Source organism: Ixodes scapularis, unplaced genomic scaffold (assembly GCF_016920785.2).
Source record: "Ixodes scapularis isolate PalLabHiFi unplaced genomic scaffold, ASM1692078v2 PGA_scaffold0__279_contigs__length_252992795, whole genome shotgun sequence".
NCBI classification, from domain to species: domain Eukaryota; kingdom Metazoa; phylum Arthropoda; class Arachnida; order Ixodida; family Ixodidae; genus Ixodes; species Ixodes scapularis.
Window position 1 is genome coordinate 64,358,148 of NW_024609835.1, and position 20,853 is coordinate 64,379,000.

At 44.2% G+C, this 20,853-nt stretch overlaps 1 protein-coding gene across 1 annotated transcript in view; it reads left to right on the forward strand.

Moving 5' to 3' along the window:
- Nucleotides 1-20,853, forward strand: part of LOC115323066 — a 116,375-nt gene that overhangs the window by 1,026 nt on the left and 94,496 nt on the right. The gene's annotated exons all lie outside the window — the stretch shown is intronic.

The following is a 20,853-nucleotide window of genomic DNA, read 5'->3' on the forward strand; positions in this document are numbered from 1 at the left end:
TTCACGGTAATTTAATAGGTTTGTATGATGGTGGCTTTTGTAACAATAAATGTTCTAACATAAATTATGCATCAAGTGAAAACTTAAAATGACACTGACATGCGAAATAATTTTGTTCATTTATTGAAAGGCGCTTTATTATGGTGCAGGACACTACTCAATCGATATTTTGCTGCAGAGTCACGCATATTTTTAAGAAAGCAAGAAAACTCACGGCTATGAAAACGAAACCGAAACATGAGCACTTAGATTCACGGCCGACTGCGCGTACTGAGGAAAAGGGTAATATGTGAAGGAGGAGAGAGTTGCCGGGAGTCACGTGTCTATCGCTATTTGCACAGTTGGTTTTTGTGTTCCTTTACTTCTCTGGCGTGGGAAGCAGACGATCAAAAAGTAAGGGCGCAAACGAGCTGGTGTACATTGCACATGGTTGAAAAAAACCCGAGACTGCGGGTAAACGACACAACACTAAAAATTCTCTAACACAGCTGAAAGTTTTATTTTCCGAAATCTTTATTATATAGGCACTTTGATATATAATATATATAGGCACTTTGATACAAAAGAAAAAAAGGGGGAGAGGGTGAGAGCCCCAAAGAATGCCACTTTCCACCATATGTAACCTTTGACAAATACAAGGACAACGGACTCTGCGTCATGCACCTTTCTTATCTTTGACCCCTCGCTACCCGACCGCCAAACAGACTGGAAAGCCTAAGCCTATTAGCAGAGGAGGCCGATGACGTTGCGTCCCCCAGTTTGTCATACGATTGTATCGCACTTATAACTCGTCCGCTCAATGTCCTGCGTTTGAAGATCGATTGGCCGGTACCACGAACGACTGCTTCTATGTAGCAGTCCCATGTCCGTCGCAAAAGTGTCCCATCATGCGCTGCTATTGCATCATTCAGCTCGTGGTACGTCGGCATATTGAGAATGACGTAGTGCATGTATTTTCTGTGCTCTGCACAATTTTTTTTTCAATAAACGTATTTTCAGCTTTTTGGAAGTCACGAAAAAGGGGGTTCATAATTCTTCTATTTTCAGTATTGAATATGTGCCCTAGATGACCAACAGCTTTGAATATATGTAGTCCACTATAGTTTCAAACTCAGACTTTATTTCTCTCCGTTTGTAGAGGGGAGACAGGGAAAAAGCAATTCAGATGTTGCTTGACGAGCCTCTGCCTCTCCACAGCAGCAAAAGAGCACAGCATGTACATACACATAGTGTTTTTTCACCATCACACTTATAGCACAGAAATAGACAATATTAGGTGGGGGAGGGGGGAAAGGGGGAAAATTAATTGATTTAGCCAAGTTTTCAAATTCCAGGGGCACTCTCTCACAGACATGGAACGTATGTTTCTATGACTTCATTCAAAACTTCTACTTTCAATTCAGTCAGGTGATTTAAAAAACGAGCTACTATATATTTCAACGCCTTATTACCGTAGTTCGTTCTGGAGTGCGGCAAAACCATGTATGTACAGACCTAGTTTCGTAGGCAACCTCTCTCATCTTAAGGTTGAAAGTAGACATGAATACATTTTCTTTTTGGTAAAAATATATTTTCAATGCAAGAAAAAGTTTATAATAATAATGATTAGGAATCTGTACAATATTCAATTTACTAAATAATGGACTACTATGACTATTATACTCAGTACTAAATATAATGCGAACAGCTTTTTTTTGTAGAGTATGTATCAGTTTTATGTTTATAGCGGTCGTATTCCCCCACATTCCAAGAAGCAATAATTATATTTTGAGTAGAAGAGGGAATTATATATAAGAAGCATAACCGAAATTGGGAAGATGTGGCGATATTTGTACATAATACCTACAACTCTTAATAATGTTTGACATGTTTCTTGTACAGTCTCGTCCCATGACATGTATTGATTAAATATAATACCGAGAACCTTTACGCTTTCAACTATATCTATAAAGTGTGTTCCAAGAGAAAGGTTGGACGCATAGAAACAGTTTGTGTTCCGTGATCTAAATAATACAGCTTTTGTCTTAGTGCCATTTATTTTTCACGAATTTGAATTTGTCCAGTCTTTTAACTTTTCCGAAAAATGATTTGCCGCTCTTATAATCTGATCAGTATTATCACCTGAAAAGAATACTCGTATCATCAGCGTAAATAATTAGACTTACATTTTTATCAATATTTACGATGTCAATGATGTATAGACCAAAAAGAAGTGGTCCCAGAATGCTCCCTTGCCGTAGGCCGGCGGTCTGTTTCTTAAGATCCGATTATTTTTTATTTATTTCAACACACTGATACCGATAACGAAGATAACTTCTAATCATATTTACTGGGTGATTCAAGGAGCGGCCAGACCCTTAAAATCGACCGCAAAATTCGGTTTCTTAACCCATCGCGCTACGACTTTGTGCAGAGTTGCCCACAGATGGTGCATTTGTTTTTGTCAAATTTGCAAAGAGCAAACTTACCACAGGAAGAAGCGAAGAAAAAAAAGGCTTAGCTCCTATAGAAACGCAGCGAAGCCACCGATTTTCAAACAATGCGGCGCCGCTTCGCACGGGAGACAAGAGATGGCGCAAGCGGTCACGATGCCAACTGCCGCCAAAGAGCCAGCGTCCTTAGCAGACGATCGTTTCGACTCAAGAGCGCCGCGAGCTTTTCTGATATCAGTTGCCAATGCATTATTTTATGATCCTTACTAAGAAAACATTAAATGACAGTAATCGATTAAAACAATGGTGTCTCAGGATATTTTTGACTGTCATTTCGGGGTACTGATGTCGTCTGCTTTCCAGTTCCTTCTTGTTACCACGCCTGTTTTTGTTTCTGCGACTGTCGCCACCTGCGGAACGCGCGCCGATTTTAAGTCGAACAGATCGCCTGCTAAAGCGCCGGTTCTCGGCGCCGTATGCTCGTTCGTTGGCGGCAGTTGGGATCGCGACCGCTTGCGCCATCTCTTGTCTCCCGTGCGAAGCGGCGCCGTATTGTTTGAAGACCGGTGGCTTCTCCGCGTTTCCATAAGAGCTAAGCCTTTTCCCTTCTTTACTTTTTCCTCGGGTCAGTTTGCTCTTTGCAAATTTAACAAAAAAAAAAAAAATGCACCATCTCTGGGCAACGCTGCACAAAATTGTAGCGCGACAGATTAAGAAACCGAATTTTGCGGACGATATAAAGAGCCTGGCCGCTCCTTGAATCACCCAGTCGAGTAACGCCACGAATGCCATAAATATGAATTTTTTTAAGTGATGTGTCGTGATTGATTCGATCAATGCCTTTGAAAAAACCTATTAATCTACGAGTGTTAATAACTTTTAACAAGGCAAATTCGGTAGAGAAACCCCTCTTAAATTTGTATTGACTGGTCTGTAAGTAATAAATTTTCGCAAAAACTATACAGCCTGCGATGTATTATTTTTTCAAGACGTTTTGAAAATATCGGTTAAGCAGAAATCGGTCTATAAGTTTCGAGGTTGTTTTTATCTCCAGTTTTATATAGCACAGACACCTTTGCTACCTGCATTTTGGGGGGGGAAAGTTCCGTTCTCAATTGCTAGATTAGAAATATGCGTTAAGCAAGGACCAATCGACCGCGAAACATGGTTGATAGGTTTAATTTGAGAAACATATATATCGGAGCTCTTACTATCTTTTAAGCTTTGGAAAACAGAAAACACTTCATGTTCGTCAGTTGAAAACAGAAACATTCTATGTAAAACCTTCTGGATATACCTAACGGGATCCGCACAGTGCGCACTCTGGACAAGCGTAGCAAAAAGATCACTAAACATTTTGGCCAAAGCAACTCCTTTTATGACGATACCTTTGATTTTTATTTATCTTACTTTATCCGCACGCCACCCTTGTTTTATTAACTCATTTATATTTTTATACTACCTCACATCTCTTTTATCATATTTAAATAAATTATCAAAATACACGCGTTTAGCCTGCCTTAAGGTTTTTGTGAATTGATTTCTAAAGTTCTTAAATGCAACCAAGATGTTAGCATCTTATCATTATTTTATTTCGGGTGTAACTCAGGGTTTACGAGACTTTTGAGGAACCCTAAGCAATTCATAAGGAAAGCAGCGATCATATATCATTTCAAACCTTTCAAGAAAACAATGAAATGCTTCGTCAGCAGACAGGCTAGACAGCACCGCACTCCAGACTTCGGAACTTATCTGTTGTTCAAAGAGATAAAGGTTTCTAGCGCTTATATTTCTAAAATAAATATGATCGTCACATACTTTTTGGAGCTGTAGTCTACATTTGCAGGCATGTATATTGGAAGGTTATCACTAATAGTTTCACCAACCACTCCAGCAGTTACATCCGTTTCTGAAATATTTGTTAAAAATAAATCCAACAGCGCCGTATTTCGGGGTGTAATGCGAGTAGGCTGAGAAATAACATTGACTAGTCCGTATGACTGATATAAAGTCAACAATTAAATTTTATGTGAGGAGAACGCAAGCATGTCTCGTTAAAATCACCTCCAAAACAGAAAGTCAATTTGTTTTCACCAAGAAACATAAGATGCATGCCGAGAAACTCAAGCGAGGAGGAAATATTACCACTTGGCGGGCGATAAACAACAGAAGGAACAGTTTTTGCATGTTGTAAAGTTAGTATTTCATAATCGCTCGTAATAGTTGTAAAGTCACTTATAGGTGTGCACTACCTCTTTTAAATGTATGCATACTCGGCTTCCTACTTTATTGGTTCTGTTTGCACTAAATATTTTGTACTTCTCAAGCCTATCTACACTTTGTTATTTTTATACCATGTTTCACTGAGCATATTAACATCAAAAAGAAAATTAAAACCGTCCAAAAATATGTTTAAGTCATCAAATTTGTTCTGTATCGATTGCACATTTAGGTGAAGGAAAGTGGCAACTTTGATTGGTTCTTGAAAACAATTCCAAGTTCAATTCTTAACGAAAGAGTCTTGCCATTCATAGCAAAAGAAAAAAAACTACCAGCAGCGAAAAACTACACAAGTGTTCGCAAGTCATCGACAGTTTTCACTACATGTACTTGTGCCCCATTCTTTTCCCTTAGCAGTACTTTTCCACCTTTGTACCTAACGTATTGGTACCTCTTGCCTTTGCCCATTCTCTCGTTTCCCAAAGAAGTGTTTTATCCTGGGTTGTCAAGTTTTCCTAGATGTATGCTTTTCTACGAACTCGCTTTAAGTTTACTCGTTTCTTGAGCCACAGATCTCGAGTTGTTTGATATGAAAAGCGAACCAAATTCCGGCTATCTTACAAGGGCGCGAGGGAAGCCGATGCATGGCCATGATTTGATCTGCTGTCAAGTCGGGCACTTCCAGTTGCTTTGCTAGGTCATTTATCTTAGCCAAAAGGTTTTCCTGTTCGCTCATGGTGATCCCGTGTAATTCAAGGTTTTGTCTGCGGCTCCTCCATTCAAGATCGTGAACTTTTTGTTTTAACCTGTCGATCTCTGCTTTTGGTTCCGTTTTTTTCCAAGTGCGTCACCCTTTTCTTTAGGTTTCCTTTTGTATTTCCCCTTCGTGTTCATCTATTTGCTTCAGCACTGCATCATATTTTGCCGTCATGTGCTTAAGTGATTGTTCCATGGCATCCACTGTGTCTTTTAAGTTTAATAGGGGTTCTAGTTTAGCGTTCATGCTGACCAGCATAACAGCTACATCTAGATCTTTGTTTTGTTTGCTGCTCTGACATCCTCGAGGTTTGGCTATCTTACATGTCTGGCAGCGCCAGGTTTTATGTGAAGAAACACGTGACTCTTCCGGGACGCCAGAACAAGTGCCTATATGGTAAGAGTACTGGCACTCTACGCATGTGATTTGCGAGCCTTTTTCCTGGAAGGCTTGACTGCAATTTAGACAGATATCTTTCGAGTCATCTGCCATGTTGGAGCATCTGTCAAGGATTGAAACTCAGGAACAAATAACAGCAAGAATTACAGCAGGAACAGCAGCAGCAGTAGCAGCAACAAATGGTAAAGATAAATATCAGTTTGTACAAAACAAAATAGTACCAACCTTTGAACTCCACGTGGCCATGCAAAAGAGAGTAAGCGCGCTTAAAACCGGCCAATTCGCGACCGGCGGTTTTGGGCATAAAGAAAACGCATTTCCACCCGCTAATTGCGTTCTGGATATTTGGGCTCTTATAAGTAATCATCAAGTAAAATCCACAGCGAGCATAAATACCGTGTCAGAGTCCCTTAAACAGATGTCTACTCAACAAGCACAACATGACTATAATAAAATAAAGTTATATTGTCAAAAAACACATTTGAATACAAGAGGATACTCTGAAAGTTAAACTTTCAGATTAATTTTCGCAACAAAAAAAAAACGATTTCAAATATTTCGTGTTTTGTTTTCGTATGAAGAACCTTCGGTATAATCTAAAACATTCAATAAGATTAGATGTAATATATGATTTGGACTTATTCATACATTCATTTATTTGTTTATTTTGTGTGGTCAAGAACATCTTTCGCCTTCTTAACGATGCACATTATACATGTAAAGAAGAAGAACCATAATTCAAGAGATTGCTAAGGAAAAACTTGAACGCTATAAAAGGGGTTTAAAACGTCGAGTAAATATGTACATCCGGAAATACCATATATCTGAAATTCTGTATTAAGATGTGAAGCTAGGCCGTAGCCATTTCTTTGTTTGAGATTGTTAAATATTTGTAGGCACTTACTTATGGTGTTGAATTTTTTATACAAACGTCAAGATTGTTTACTTCAAATCTAAAAAAATCGAAAGTTCTAAAAATTCGTTAAAGTTAAATAAGGAAAACCATCAATTTATATTACCCTCTTAAAGTCTTATCCGGGATACTGTGGTAGTACTGCAGTACAGCCATGTCTTGTTATTACGAATCCCGTTAATATGAATACCCCGCAATATAGGCAACATTATGAGGGACAAACTGGGTAAATACATGTATGTTTGGCATGTTAATTAATGTGGGCACTTCACATGATGGGCTCATGTTTGAGGGAACATGGGGGTCCATATTAACACCCCATCGCCGTGCGTGATTACGTTCAAGTAAACTGACTTTTATCACTCATATGAACGTAAACATATTTAAAAAGTAAGGTTTCCATTGTGGTTTGCTTCACTCTACAAGTTTGCAAGAGAGGCTCCTGGGCGCTACCACTGTGAGCGATGCTTGCACCGCCTAACGTTCTTTTTTTATGTTTGAGCGCGCCACCGATGTGTGGAATGGACTAAAGAGGAAAAGCGGTGTCAATGACAAGTAATAAAACCTGTGTGCTTTGAAAAACAAAACAAAAACGTCGGTACTGCGTAAGGCGGCGCGAGAGGGTGGAGTGTATCGCTGTGTGCCGTTCTTACTGAGTGCGTGTTTTTTCAGCGTCCAGCCTATCTTGTCCTTCTTGCGGGTGAGCCTAGTGCACCGATCCACATAGACGTCTGCGCGATGTGCACGTCGGTATAGACTACTCGCATTTTGCAAATGAACACTGGCTGGTGGTAATGAGGGTGTGAGAGGAACTTGCGCTCATGAGGCTTTAAATATTTCTGTCTCATATTTTTTGTGTTTGCTATTAGTTCGGTCATTTTAGTTTTGTACTGTTTTGGCACTTTTGCAGCTGAAGTCAACGCCGGAATGTTTTATAAAGAGGTTTTATAGTCAATTCACGCGCAATTGTGTCTGCATGAGCGAATGACGCCTGGCAACATTGTACGACGAACGTCCTCTTTTGAAAGTGAGTGAGCCTCACCTCGGCACGCGGTTCGACGTTAAGCCGGGAACCACTTGCAAAAGTGTGTGCCACAATGCAATTATAATTAGGCACTTCATATAGTTCCATTGCATCTCGTGGGGTGTGTGTTTTAGGTTCTTTCTTTTTACAAAATTTAGCAATATAAATAAATTTGTTTTAACGTACAAGAACGTAAAAATGTGAACCACAAAGCACGGAAGTGGCCATAGTACTTGTAGTGGAAAAGCCATTAAGTCACAGCTGAAGAAGACGATTGGGGCGCGTGGCAGAATTCTCAAGAATAGGGCACCGACGGAGCAGTTCCGAGAAGACTGACAAATTCGTTGACTGTTTTTAAATATCTTTCTATCTAGAAAATAAATAGACAACGGTCATTTCACACTTTTAGTATTTATTTTGTATTTATATGAATGCACATATGAACCATTTTCAACATTTAGTGCCATCTGGTGGCTCAGATAGCTACCTGAAATTTTAGACGTACTAATGGCGGTCATGAACATGTATATAGTATTTTATCATGCGCCGTCACTTTTGCATGTCAAGTACAAGCTAAAACATGTTCTGAACTCTGCAATTCTTTCTCAATCACTTCAGTTTCCATGGTAAACAACTAAATAAACCGGTCAAGACGAAGCGCCCACCCACATTATGCTCAAGATAAGATGTGTTACACCAAGGCGCTTCAGAGCTCACTGTTTGCTAAAAGACTGATATGATCATAGTTAGAGATAAACGTATGAAATATTCGATTTGTTTGTCGCATTGTGCTAACGTCTTCAATATATTATGTTTGCATCTCGGCCTGATCGTATCTAAAAGCGTGAGAATATTTGAGTTTCAAATTGAAATCGAAAACTAGCAGCGAATGATTTGATTAGATTTTTTTAAATCTCTAGTATTCGAGACTTCGAATGATTCAACTGATAAAGCACTGGTGTACAAAATCTGGCTATATTTAAGAATCCTGTCCATATATTGACAATGCCCTCCCAGACCTCGGCTGGATATAGGTCAAGCCTGCATTGAAAAACCTGGACTCACTAACCATTTCAATTAAAAAATTGTTTGTTTCTTCTATTGCTCGAACAATGCAGTCGCGTCGCGTTCGAACGTTTTGAACTGACAAGAACCTGGAAACCACGCAGGGGCCATTTGAATTCAAGAACCCCACCCTGCCGGTTTTGATCTGAATGAGCATAGTACCGGCGTCAGGTCGTGTAGCACAACTGCGTGGGGCACGTTAAAGACCGTAGGCTAGCGGTTGTACCGCACTGGCTAAATTGCTCATCCACAGCTGACACAAGTTGTCCGTTAAGTTAATATGTTATTTTTATCTAAGAAAGCTCAAATGTGCTTTGAGATGGTGTGTTCAATCACTTTGCAGCAAGTTGAAGTAATAGAGTTAGCGTTGTAGTTACTGCATTCGCTTTTGTTCTCGTGTTTATATTAAAATTACTTTCGCTAATTTCCAGTCTTTGGAAATTCCTCCTTCAGTGAGGGAATGTATGAAAATGACAACAAGGTATTTTGCTTTCCATTATGCCTCTCTTCTTACGAATTCGCTGGCTACATTTCCTGGGCCAGTGTTTTAGCTTTGTATTCAGGTCAAGTAAAGGCGACAAAACGCCTTGTCTGGTTACCACAACATTGTCTATGGCCTAGGAATAGCTAGAGACGAATGAAGATGGTAGCATTGCCCATTGGAAATACAGAAAAAAAAAGTGTTCATTAAACGTTTTTGCAAAGATTTTGCTTTGTCCGTAGAAAGTGATTCTAGGTTGGACATGGCTTTAGGGTGCCGTGATTTCAGAATTTGGTACGGAATCATTTAATTAAATTAACGACGGAATGGTTCCATTAAACTATGTATGTTTAGCTGATTTATTTTTGAGGCCATGTTCAGCATTCAGTTATTACAAGTAATATTTCTTCGTCAGTTTTATTTCTCTTTGCACTTTTCAGTAGTCTGTTTATTTGGCGTTTCACGTGAATTATTTCGCACTATCCGGGGATTTGATATCACTATTATTTTTTTTTTGTTAAGTTCAGGTTAAGTAATCGAAATTCATTGTCACGATTGGCATGGGTAGGGTTTTGTCACGCACTGGAAGCCCGAGAATCTCAGATATAGGAATCTTATCATTTTTCGCTTCATCCAAGATATAGACTTTGACGTTAATTATTGCCCTATCATATATAAGCGCATTTTTTCGCCAGCAAGCTCATTCGATTTCGCGCTTTTCGGTAATTTTTTATATCAAATATAGCTGTTCATTTCTCAATTTATGGCACTAACTGCCATAAATGGAGAAATGAACGGCTATATATAGGTTTTTAGTTTATCTCTAAAGTTAATTAGACGATAAACGACTGGACGAGTGTTTTTTCTGAACAGAAAAAACCGAGGCAATGAATACGTTCAATTCCAGTCGTAGTTACATTTACTTTGTCCTGGAGTAGCTCGTTTGTCACTCGTTCTTCAAGTTTTTTGTTGGTGATGGTGGTTCCAGGAGTTTCATAAGACCTGTGGCCTGGAGGAAATCCTGCAGGGCCTTGAAAGTCTTGCGACACGTTTTGCGTGTAACGTCCGGGAACAGGACGTAGTGGGGTGAGGCTTGGGCTCCGGCTTGCATTTTTTGGTTCAAATCTGCGCTTTTTGAACTGAATACGCCGGGTATGCCGACAGTATATGACTTACCGTCTCTGCCTCGTTGTTTTTGGGGCAAGTTGGGTTTAGTATTTTCTTCATCTTGCGTAGGAACGCGTTTCTGACTGCCGTGCCCGATTCCGTTTCTGACGGAATCGGGGACACCACAATAAAATATTCCTGTATTACCGTCTTCAACTGCCTCCTCCCGTTCTTGAGCCATTCTGGAAGCTCTCTGCCTGAGGTTTTAGAGGCCAGGTTTGCAAGCTGATTCAGTTGTCTTCCCTTAGCCTGTCACCTTAGGGTATCTGCCCCCCTCTCTCTCAAGACAGTCTTATTTGTTGAGGCTCTTGGGATCCCCATTGCCGTGCGTAATCCACCTCTAATGTAGCTGCTCTAGGTTCTTCATGTCCGTTCGTGAAAGCGCCATATATGGTAGCCTATACAGGACTCTAGATGTTATCAATGCTGCATGGGCCGCTGCAACGGCTCGTTTTGAGCAACCCCACGAGGCCCCCGTCATGTGACGACTTGCATATGCAGCCGGTCTGCTCAGTTGCGTCGTCGGTTTTAGGGCCTGGGCCCACTTTAGCCTGTTGGTAAGAGTAATTGCCAGAAAGCGTTGCTCCTGCGTGTGCTTGACACTTGTCCCCACCAGTGTCACCTCGTTGCTGGGAAACCGCCGCCCTTTTCTCTGCACCGGCATGCATGCTGCTTTTTCCAGTCCCAGCGCGAGTCCCGACTCGTACAGAAAATCTTCCGTCGCATTTATGACTTTTTTAATGCAGCTGCAGATTTGCCTGCTGCAGATTCCGACCACCTACAGGCACACATCGTCGGCGCAGACAGAGGTTTCAAGCTGGAACGTCGTTCAGGGAATGCACTGCTGGAGCTTGACCATCACTGTGTTAAACAACACAAGGCTTAGCACGTTGGCCTGCGGCAGCCCACGACAGTAACCCTCGGGTCGGACACTGTGTCGCCATCTCCTACTTGAACTCCTGAGCCCCTTAGGAAGCTTTCCATGAAAGTCTGCATATTTCCGGTCAGTCCGAACTCAGTGAGCTTCCTAAGGATAGAAGAGAAGGGCACCCCGTCGTATGCCCGCTCTTCGTCCAGAAATACCACCCCGACATATCTTCGCCTGAGATTCCTTTTTTCGAGGGCGTTCGTTAGGTCCGAAATGCTGTCTTGTGCTGGCATTTCTCTTCTGAACCCAGTCAGGCACTCCGGCAGGCACCTATTCTCCTCAAAGTACCAGCAGAGTTGCGCCTGTACGAGACGCTCGAACGGCTTGCCTTCGCACGGTGCCAGCCACACCGGTCGGTAGGACTCAACGTTTCCATGTGGTTTCCCGGCATTCAGCAACGGTATTACATCTGCCAATTTGAGTCTTAGGGTACCACTCCCGTTTCCCAAATCTTGTTAAACAAACGGATGAGGGACCTTTGGTCTTCGTGCGTGGTGATCGTTAAAGCCTGGTGCGGTATTCCATCCGGGCGCGATGCGCTCTTCTTCCGGCATTTTATTAAGATGCACTGTAGTTTCTGGAGTGGGAATGGAGCATCTAGGGGTCCGGGTATCGTCGTTGGTCTTTCAGGTGGCTCCGCGGCTTCCCCGGGTGCAAACAGCACGCACAGGTCTTTTACTGCTTCCTGTGGAGTCGTACCTTAAGGCTGGCTGCCAAGGTTAGAATCTGAATAATGTGCCTTGATTTGCCTTTCCCGACACCTTGTTAAATCCAGTATTATACATGTTCCTCAAAAAAAAAAGGGGGGGGGGGGACGAAAGATCGCTCCTCGTTCCTTCTGATTTTTGAAACGCGTTCCCGTTTGTTATGTACATTTAATTACACTGAAGCTATGTACATATATACAGGTCAGGTTCGGGACAGTACATGATGGACTGGCGGTTCGATCAGCGGTCCGAACTGCACGAGCACGAGCACTCACAAACCTTGTCACTCGTCGTCTTCTTCCATTGACGCGAAGGTACGCTCGCAGTCGCGCCTAGCAGGCGCATATCTTACACTCCTCCCTACTAGACTAAGGCACATAGTCGTTAAGATAAGTAGGGCGGCGTGTTGCTCTTTGAGGTCTCGAAGAGTTGCTAGGGGAAACTGTTGTAGAATTAGCTGGTTGGACTGCTGGTGTGGCATCGGACCTAACGTCCGCTTCTTCGGAGACCGCTTCAGGTAGAGCAGTTAAACTCAAGTCAACTGAAGAGTTATCTTCCGAGTTTCCTGCAGAAGTTGTCGCTGGCCTTCAGCGCAACTGGTCAACATGGCGACGCCAAGATCGTCCATCTTCGGTTTCAATCCTATAGGATAGTGGACCGGTCACGGCTGTGACTACTCCAGGGGTCCACTTGGCACCGGACAAGTAATTTCTTGCATAAACGTTTTCACCTGTTGTAAATAGTCGTGCCTTCTTCCCTTCCTGGAGAAACTTGTCCTCTTGTTTCCATGATGAATGGAACTGAGAATCTGGATGCAGGCGATCTAATGCTGTTTTCAGGCGTCGGTTCATCAATAGTTCCGCAGGACTCCTGCCCGTTGAGGAATGTGGCAGTGTATGTTGACGGAACAAAAATCGCGCCAAATCGACGTTTACGTCGCCTGAATTTATGTGAGTGAGTGCCTCCTTGGTTTCTCTCACCATTCGTTTGGCCTGGCCATTCGATGAAGGGTGGTAAGGTGCCACTGCCACGTGTCGAATCTGGTTGCGGCTTGTAAATTCCTTGAATTCGGCCGAAACGAAGGCTGTGCCATTATCACTGACAGTGACGTCTGGCACTCCGTGTACGGCAAACAACATCCTCAGTTTCTGTACGACGGCTGAGGAAGACATAGAATTCATAATACATACGTCGAGCCATTTCGAGAATGAATCGACTACGATCAGAAAGATCTTTCCCTTGAAAGGTCCTGCAAAGTCAATGTGTAGACGTGACCAGGGATGTTGCGTCGTCTCCCAGGGATGCACTGGTGCCCGTGGCATTGATGGTCTGTGTTCTTGGTATGTGGAGCAACTAGCAGCCTTTTCTTCAATGTCATGGTCGATGCCAGGCCACCAGACTGTACTCCTCGCTAGTGCCTTCATCCTCACAACGCCTGGATGGGCTGTGTGTAAGATGTCGAGTACAGTGGATTGTGCCACTTTGGGAATAACAAGCCGGCTTCCCCAAATGATGCATCCCTTATAAGTTGATAGTTCATCTTTCCTAGTTGTATACGGTTTGAACTGTTCGTGTTGCTTGTCATCTGGCCACCCATGCATGATCCAGCGCTGGACTCGCGCAAGCACGGAATCTTTTCTCGTGGATGCTGCAATTTTTTCGGAGTTCCAAGGCTGTTCTGGAGCGGTCTCTAGCATCCATACGTCTGCGACTGGAATGTCGTCCAGCTCTGTTGCAGGTATAGGCAGTCGACTGAGTGCATCAGCGTTTCCTATCTTGCTTCCCGGACGGTACTGCAGATCGTAGTGGTATGCGGCTAGCATTAGACTCCACCTGAGAACTCTTGGTGACACCATAGCTGGAATTTCCTTGTGCGGACTCAGCAATCCTAGCAGAGGCTTATGATCTGTGATTATGGTCACCGGGCGCCATAGATGTACTGGTGAAACTTTTCGACACCATATATGATCGCCAGGGCCTCAAGATCAGTTTGCGAGTAATTTCGCTCAGCTTTGCTTAGGGTTCTGGACCCGTAAGCTATTGGTGACTCTTGCCCAGAGTCGGCCACGTGACTCAAGACAGCTCCAAGACCGTAAGGCGAAGCATCGCAGGTCAATAATAAAGGCTTGCTGATATCGTAGTGAGCCCTTGCGATAAGCCTCAGCTTCGAGAACGGTCCATGTCCAGCTTGCCCCCTTATCCAGCAGTCTGTACAACGGTTCCAAGGTGTGAGCAGCTTTCTTGAGGAAACGATGGTAGAAGTTAAGCAAGCCCAGGAATGACTGTAGTTCCTGTTTGTTCTTGGGCTCTGGAGCTTCATGAATGGCCTTGACCTTGTCTTCAGTTGGTCGCACCCCGTCCTTGTCAATCCTGAATCCCAAAAACACGACTTGCATGGTGTTAAACGTACATTTTGCCTTGTTAAGGCGTAAACCGTCTTCCTTGAATCGCTGCAGCACAGCTCGCAGGCGTCTATCGTGCTGTTCTTTGTATTCTCCGCCGATAAGTATGTCATCTAAAAAAATTAGTACTCCTTCAATTCCGGCAAGTAACTCCTCCATATAACGCTGGAAGATCGCTACGGCGACGGATACTCCAAATGGAAGACGGTTAACCTTGAAAAGTCCCTTGTGCGTCGTGATGGTGAAAAGCTTTGCCGACTCATCATCGACGGTCAACTGCTGGTAGGCCTGTGCAAGGTCAAGCTGTGTAAAGCGACGGCAACCCGCTAAGTTGCTCAGGAGTTGCTCTGGCGTGGGCAATGGGTAAGATTCCCACTTCACTGCCTTGTTTACGGTACTTTTATAGTCACCGCAAATCCGCAATTCACCACTCTTTTTCAGGATTGGAACTATCGGTGTAGCCCAATTTGAGTGTTTTACAGGTTCAAGGATTCCCTGCTGGACCAACTTTTCTAGTTCTTGCTCCACCTTCGGACGCATCGCATAGGGAACTTGCCTTGACTTGCAGAACTTAGGTGCAGCAGATCTGTCGACCTCCACACGGATGGGTGGTCCCCGACTCTTTCCCAGGCCAGCGTCGAAGATTTCCTTGAACTCCTCTAGGAATACCTAATAGACACCAGCTGAACAACCCAAGCACACAAATGTAAGAAGGACGAGAGAGACGCATTCAACCGCTGGACTACCAACTGAAATTTAATGAAACACTTCATCTTCATGGACAGGCTAGGATCAATCATACCTAGCTTGCTTCACTTCTTCCTCTTTTTCCTCATTATTAAACTAAGGCATCCTCCTCGTCTGTCTACTTGTGGGCGGTACTTGCCCTCGCAAGAACGTTCTCTCTTCTCTGGTTAAAGTCACAGAGGGTGAACTAACACACAAGTCCCCTTTCTCTTGTATGTTTAAAGCTTCTAAAACCTCGCGTGCAAACCGGTTTCGATGGTGTCCCATGACGGTAACTTTGTCTAGGTTCGCCTTGCACTTGCAGTCGCGGCAATGTAGGGCTAAGTGACCTGCTGCCGTCAAGGTCTTCAAGCTATTGGCATGTTCCCGAGTCCTATCATTTATACACCGCCCGGTTTGGCCGATGTAACAGCGGCCGCATGTCAGGGGTATGTGGTATATAACCTCCTTGTCGCACTGGGCATAAACCGTCCTGTGATTGGTGCCACAAACCTTGCTGTTGCTGGTTTGCCCTTGATTAACCCTGCGGCACAACGAATAGGCCTTATTGGGCGCCGAACACAGCACTTGTACCTCATGTCGATTGGCCATCTTTTTTAACCTATGCGTAATCCCATGAATATATGGAACAACCACAAACGGTCTACTTTTCTTCTTTTGCTGTGTGGAAGGGTCGTTGCGTCCGCAAGTCGTCTTGATGGTGCGGCAAATTCTTTCGCACACGGAGGCAATTACATGTCGCGGGTAGCCCGCGTCTTCGAGTCTGGATATTTGCAACTCAAAACTTCGGGAGAGCTGATGCTCACAGGATTTCTTCAGGCTAGAAAACAGGGCTGTGAAAGCTACCGAATGCTTCACAGTTTTTGAATGCTGCGACGAGAAGGGGAGAAACCCTTTGCCTGAACGGGCTTGGTATCTCCAGCAAACATGTTCTGCTCTGAACTCCAAGACCAAATCCAGAAACTTGATGATTTTCCTCTCTGGAAGCTCATGCGTGAAAGTGAGCCCCATACATGAGTGCTGAAAACTCCTCAGGATGTTGTTGAGGCACCCGTCGATATGATCGTCAACTTCTGTAGTGCATAAAATGAGGAAATCATCGACATACCTAAATATCGCCGCGATTCTTGGATCTTTAATACTTTCTTGGATGGCACGCCCGCACGCTCCGAGAAAAACTTCACACAGATGTGGGGCCACTTTGGATCCTATGCATACGCCGCTTCTCTGCACGTAGTGGCGATCTTGGTAGGCTACCACCGTGGCTGATAGGTAATAGCCCAAAAGTTCTAAGAAGGTATCTACTTGCATCCCTGCCGCATTCTGGAATGACGTGAGGCCTTGATCTTCTATGTTTGACCGAAGAACTTGTTGTAGACGTGCATGCGGGATGGAGTAGTACATATCTTGAACGTCCACGGAAAACCCAGAAACGATGATGTTCCCTTTTTCTTTTAGAAAAGAAATCACATTTTCAGAATTGGAAATCAGGAAAGGGTCTTGCATCAAAACAAGGTTGATCTTTTCGGTGAGAAATTTGGACACGCAAGCTTGCCACGTGTTCCTCTCCGAAATAATTGCCCGGAACGGACTTCCCTCTTTGTGCGTTTTGACGGAGAAGAACACCGTTAACTGGTCAATCTTGGCTGCCTTGATCTTGGAGCACAAACCCCCTTGATGATTTTTCTCTAGTATCGTGAGAATGGCTCTTTTTGTTGCTTTAGTTCTATTGACATCCACCGGAACGAAATTCTTGTCCATGGCTTGAAGAGCTTTCTCTCCAAAAGCCCCTGAGTCAAGAACCATAAATCCTCCTTCCTTATCGGTAAGGCAAAGTTTAAGATCTTTGCCTTTCAGTTCTTGTACGGTCACTCCGAAGCTCAGACGTGGGAGGGCTTGATGCTTAAGGTTCGCAAAAACCTGAATTCCTTCATCAATGACCTGCGGGCTCCTTTCATGTGCTGCTTTGGCAGCTATGTTCCTTACAAGCGCTACTTGGTCAACGGCTTCAAGCTTAGGCGCAATGGCATATTTTGGTCCGTGCCCCATAACATGTTTAGCCCGCGCAGTTAGATCAAAATCCCCAATTAAATGGGGTGGAGACAATTTTGGATTCGCTTGGTTTTGGCGATGTAAGGACAGATGACGACGCCATATCGGAAGAAAGCGTGAAACCCAAAGGAAGTTTGTAGTATCGTTGGTCGTCCTCAGGTAAAAGGAAAAGGCAGAGTGATTTGGGCATTTGACACGTAAAACGTCAGTAAGAAGACGCACCTGCCGCCATTTTTCAGACCTGAGTATCTTCGAAACCCGCTGGGCGTGTCCCTGCGATGGCTGAACCGCTCTGAAGAAAGCTTGTACATCCTCCAGTATGATTTTCTTTTGTATGCAGCGTGTTAGCAATCTGGCTTGGCAGATGTTGGTTGCAATGAGGAGGCTTAGTCCCGCCGAATCGATGAGATGAAAATCGGACATGAAAGAGCTCAGGTAACTAGAAAGGAAACTAACCACCGGAAAGAGTTGAGCACGTTGGTTACACATACTTAATAGACACCAGCTGAACAACCCAAGCACACAAATGTAAGAAGGACGAGAGAGACGCATTCAACCGCTGGATGCAACCAACATCTGCCAAGCCAGATTGCTAACACGCTGCATACAAAAGAAAATCATACTGGAGGATGTACAGGCTTTCTTCGGAGCGGTTCAGCCATCGCAGGGACACGCCCAGCGGGTTTCGAAGATACTCAGGTCTGAAAAATGGCGGCAGGTGCGTCTTCTTACTGACGTTTTACGTGTCAAATGCCCAAATCACTCTGCCTTTTCCTTTTACCTGAGGACGACCAACGATACTACAAACTTCCTTTGGGTTTCACGCTTTCTTCCGATATGGCGTCGTCATCTGTCCTTACATCACCAAAACCAAGCGAATCCAAAATTGTCTCCATCCCATTTAATTGGTGATTTTGATCTAACTGCGCGGGCTAAACATGTTTTGGGGCACGGACCAAAATATGCCATTGCGCCTAAGCTTGAAGCCGTTGACCAAGTAGCGCTTGTAAGGAACATAGCTGCCAAAGCAGCACATGAAAGGAGCCCGCAGGTCATTGATGAAGGAATTCAGGTTTTTGCGAACCTTAAGCATCAAGCCCTCCCACGTCTGAGCTTCGGACCGACCGTACAAGAACTGACAGGCAAAGATCTTAAACTTTGCCTTACCGATAAGGAAGAAGGATTTGTGGTTCTTGACTCAGGGGCTTTTGGAGAGAAAGCTCTTCAAGCCATGGACAAGAATTTCGTTCCGGTGGATGTCAATAGAACTAAAGCAACAAAAAGAGCCATTCTCACGATACTAGAGAAAAATCATCAAGGGGGTTTGTGCTCCAAGATCAGGGCAGCCAAGATTGACCAGTTAACGGTGTTCTTCTCCGTCAAAACGCACAAAGAGGGAAGTCCGTTCCGGGCAATTATTTCGGAGAGGAACACGTGGCAAGCTTGCGTGTCCAAATTTCTCACCGAAAAGATCAACCTTGTTTTGATGCAAGACCCTTTCCGGATTTCCAATTCTGAAAATGTGATTTCTTTTCTAAAAGAAAAAGGGAACATCATCGTTTCTGGGTTTTCCGTGGACGTTCAAGATATGTACTACTCCATCCCGCATGCACGTCTACTACAAGTTCTTCGGTCAAACATAGAAGATCAAGGCCTCACGTCATTCCAGAATGCGGCAGGGATGCAAGTAGATACCTTCTTAGAACTTTTGGGCTATTACCTATCAGCCACGGTGGTAGCCTACCAAGATCGCCACTACGTGCAGAGAAGCGGCGTATGCATAGGATCCAAAGTGGCCCCACATCTGTGTGAAGTTTTTCTCGGAGCGTGCGGGCGTGCCATCCAAGAAAGTATTAAAGATCCAAGAATCGCGGCGATATTTAGGTATGTCGATGATTTCCTCATTTTATGCACTACAGAAGTTGACGATCATATCGACGGGTGCCTCAACAACATCCTGAGGAGTTTTCAGCACTCATGTATGGGGTTCACTTTCACGCATGAGCTTCCAGAGAGGAAAATCATCAAGTTTCTGGATTTGGTCTTGGAGTTCAGAACAGAACATGTTTGCTGGAGATACCAAGCCCGTTCAGGCAAAGGGTTTCTCCCCTTCTCGTCGCAGCATTCAAAAACTGTGAAGCAGGCGGTAGCTTTCACAGCCCTGTTTTCTAGCCTGAAGAAATCCTGTGAGCATCAGCTCTCCCGAAGTTTTGAGTTGCAAATATCCAGACTCGAAGACGCGGGCTACCCGCGACATGTAATTGCCTCCGTGTGCGAAAAAATTAGCCGCACCATCAAGACGACTTGCGGACGCAACGACCCTTCCACACAGCAAAAGAAGAAAAGTAGACCGTTTGTGGTTGTTCCATATATTCATGGGATTACGCATAGGTTAAAAAAGATGGCCAATCGACATGAGGTACAAGTGCTGTGTTCGGCGCCCAATAAGGCCTATTCGTTGTGCCGCAGGGTTAATCAACGGCAAACCAGCAACAGCAAGGTTTGTGGCACCAATCACAGGACGGTTTATGCCCAGTGCGACAAGGAGGTTATATACCACATACCCCTGACATGCGGCCGCTGTTACATCGGCCAAACCGGGCGGTGTATAAATGATAGGACTCGGGAACATGCCAATAGCTTGAAGACCTTGACGGCAGCAGGTCACTTAGCCCTACATTGCCGCGACTGCAAGTGCAAGGCGAACCTAGACAAAGTTACCGTCATGGGACACCATCGAAACCGGTTTGCACGCGAGGTTTTAGAAGCTTTAAACATACAAGAGAAAGGGGACATGTGTGTTAGTTCACCCTCTGTGACTTTAACCAGAGAAGAGAGAACGTTCTTGCGAGGGCAAGTACCGCCCACAAGTAGACAGACGAGGAGGATGCCTTAGTTTAATAATGAGGAAAAAGAGGAAGAAGTGAAGCAAGCTAGGTATGATTGATCCTAGCCTGTCGATGAAGATGAAGTGCTTCATTAAATTTCAGTTGGTAGTCCAGCGGTTGAATGCGTCTCTCTCGTCCTTCTTACATTTGTGTGCTTGGGTTGTTCAGCTGGTGTCTATTAAGTATGTGTAACCAACGTGCTCAACTCTTTCCGGTGGTTAGTTTCCTCTAGGAATCCGCTACCCTCCTGGGTGTTCCTGAGTTGATGGACACCTGTGAGGCCGATTCCTAGATGCTTGAACCAGTTTCGTCCAAGAAGGCTTGCGTACTCTCCCTTGACCACCAGAAGTGGCAGAGTTGCCGACCTTTCTTTGTGTTTAACCTCCACGAGTACTCTTCCTAGGACGATTACAGGCTCCTTCGTATATGTGCGTAGCGCAACCGTAGATGGTTTCAGCCTCTGATTTGGAATATGAAGTCATGCCATTGTTCTCCTGCTTATGACAGAGAACATGCATCCTGAGTCAACCTCCATCGCTGTTGGCTGTCCGTCGATGTCGACGTCTACGAGGATAGCAGGTTCGTTGGACGAGAGGTTGTACAGCTCGTACATCTTGGTGGTATCGCCGTCTAAAAGATCAGCTTGCGCCGTCCCCCGTCTTGCTCTTGGA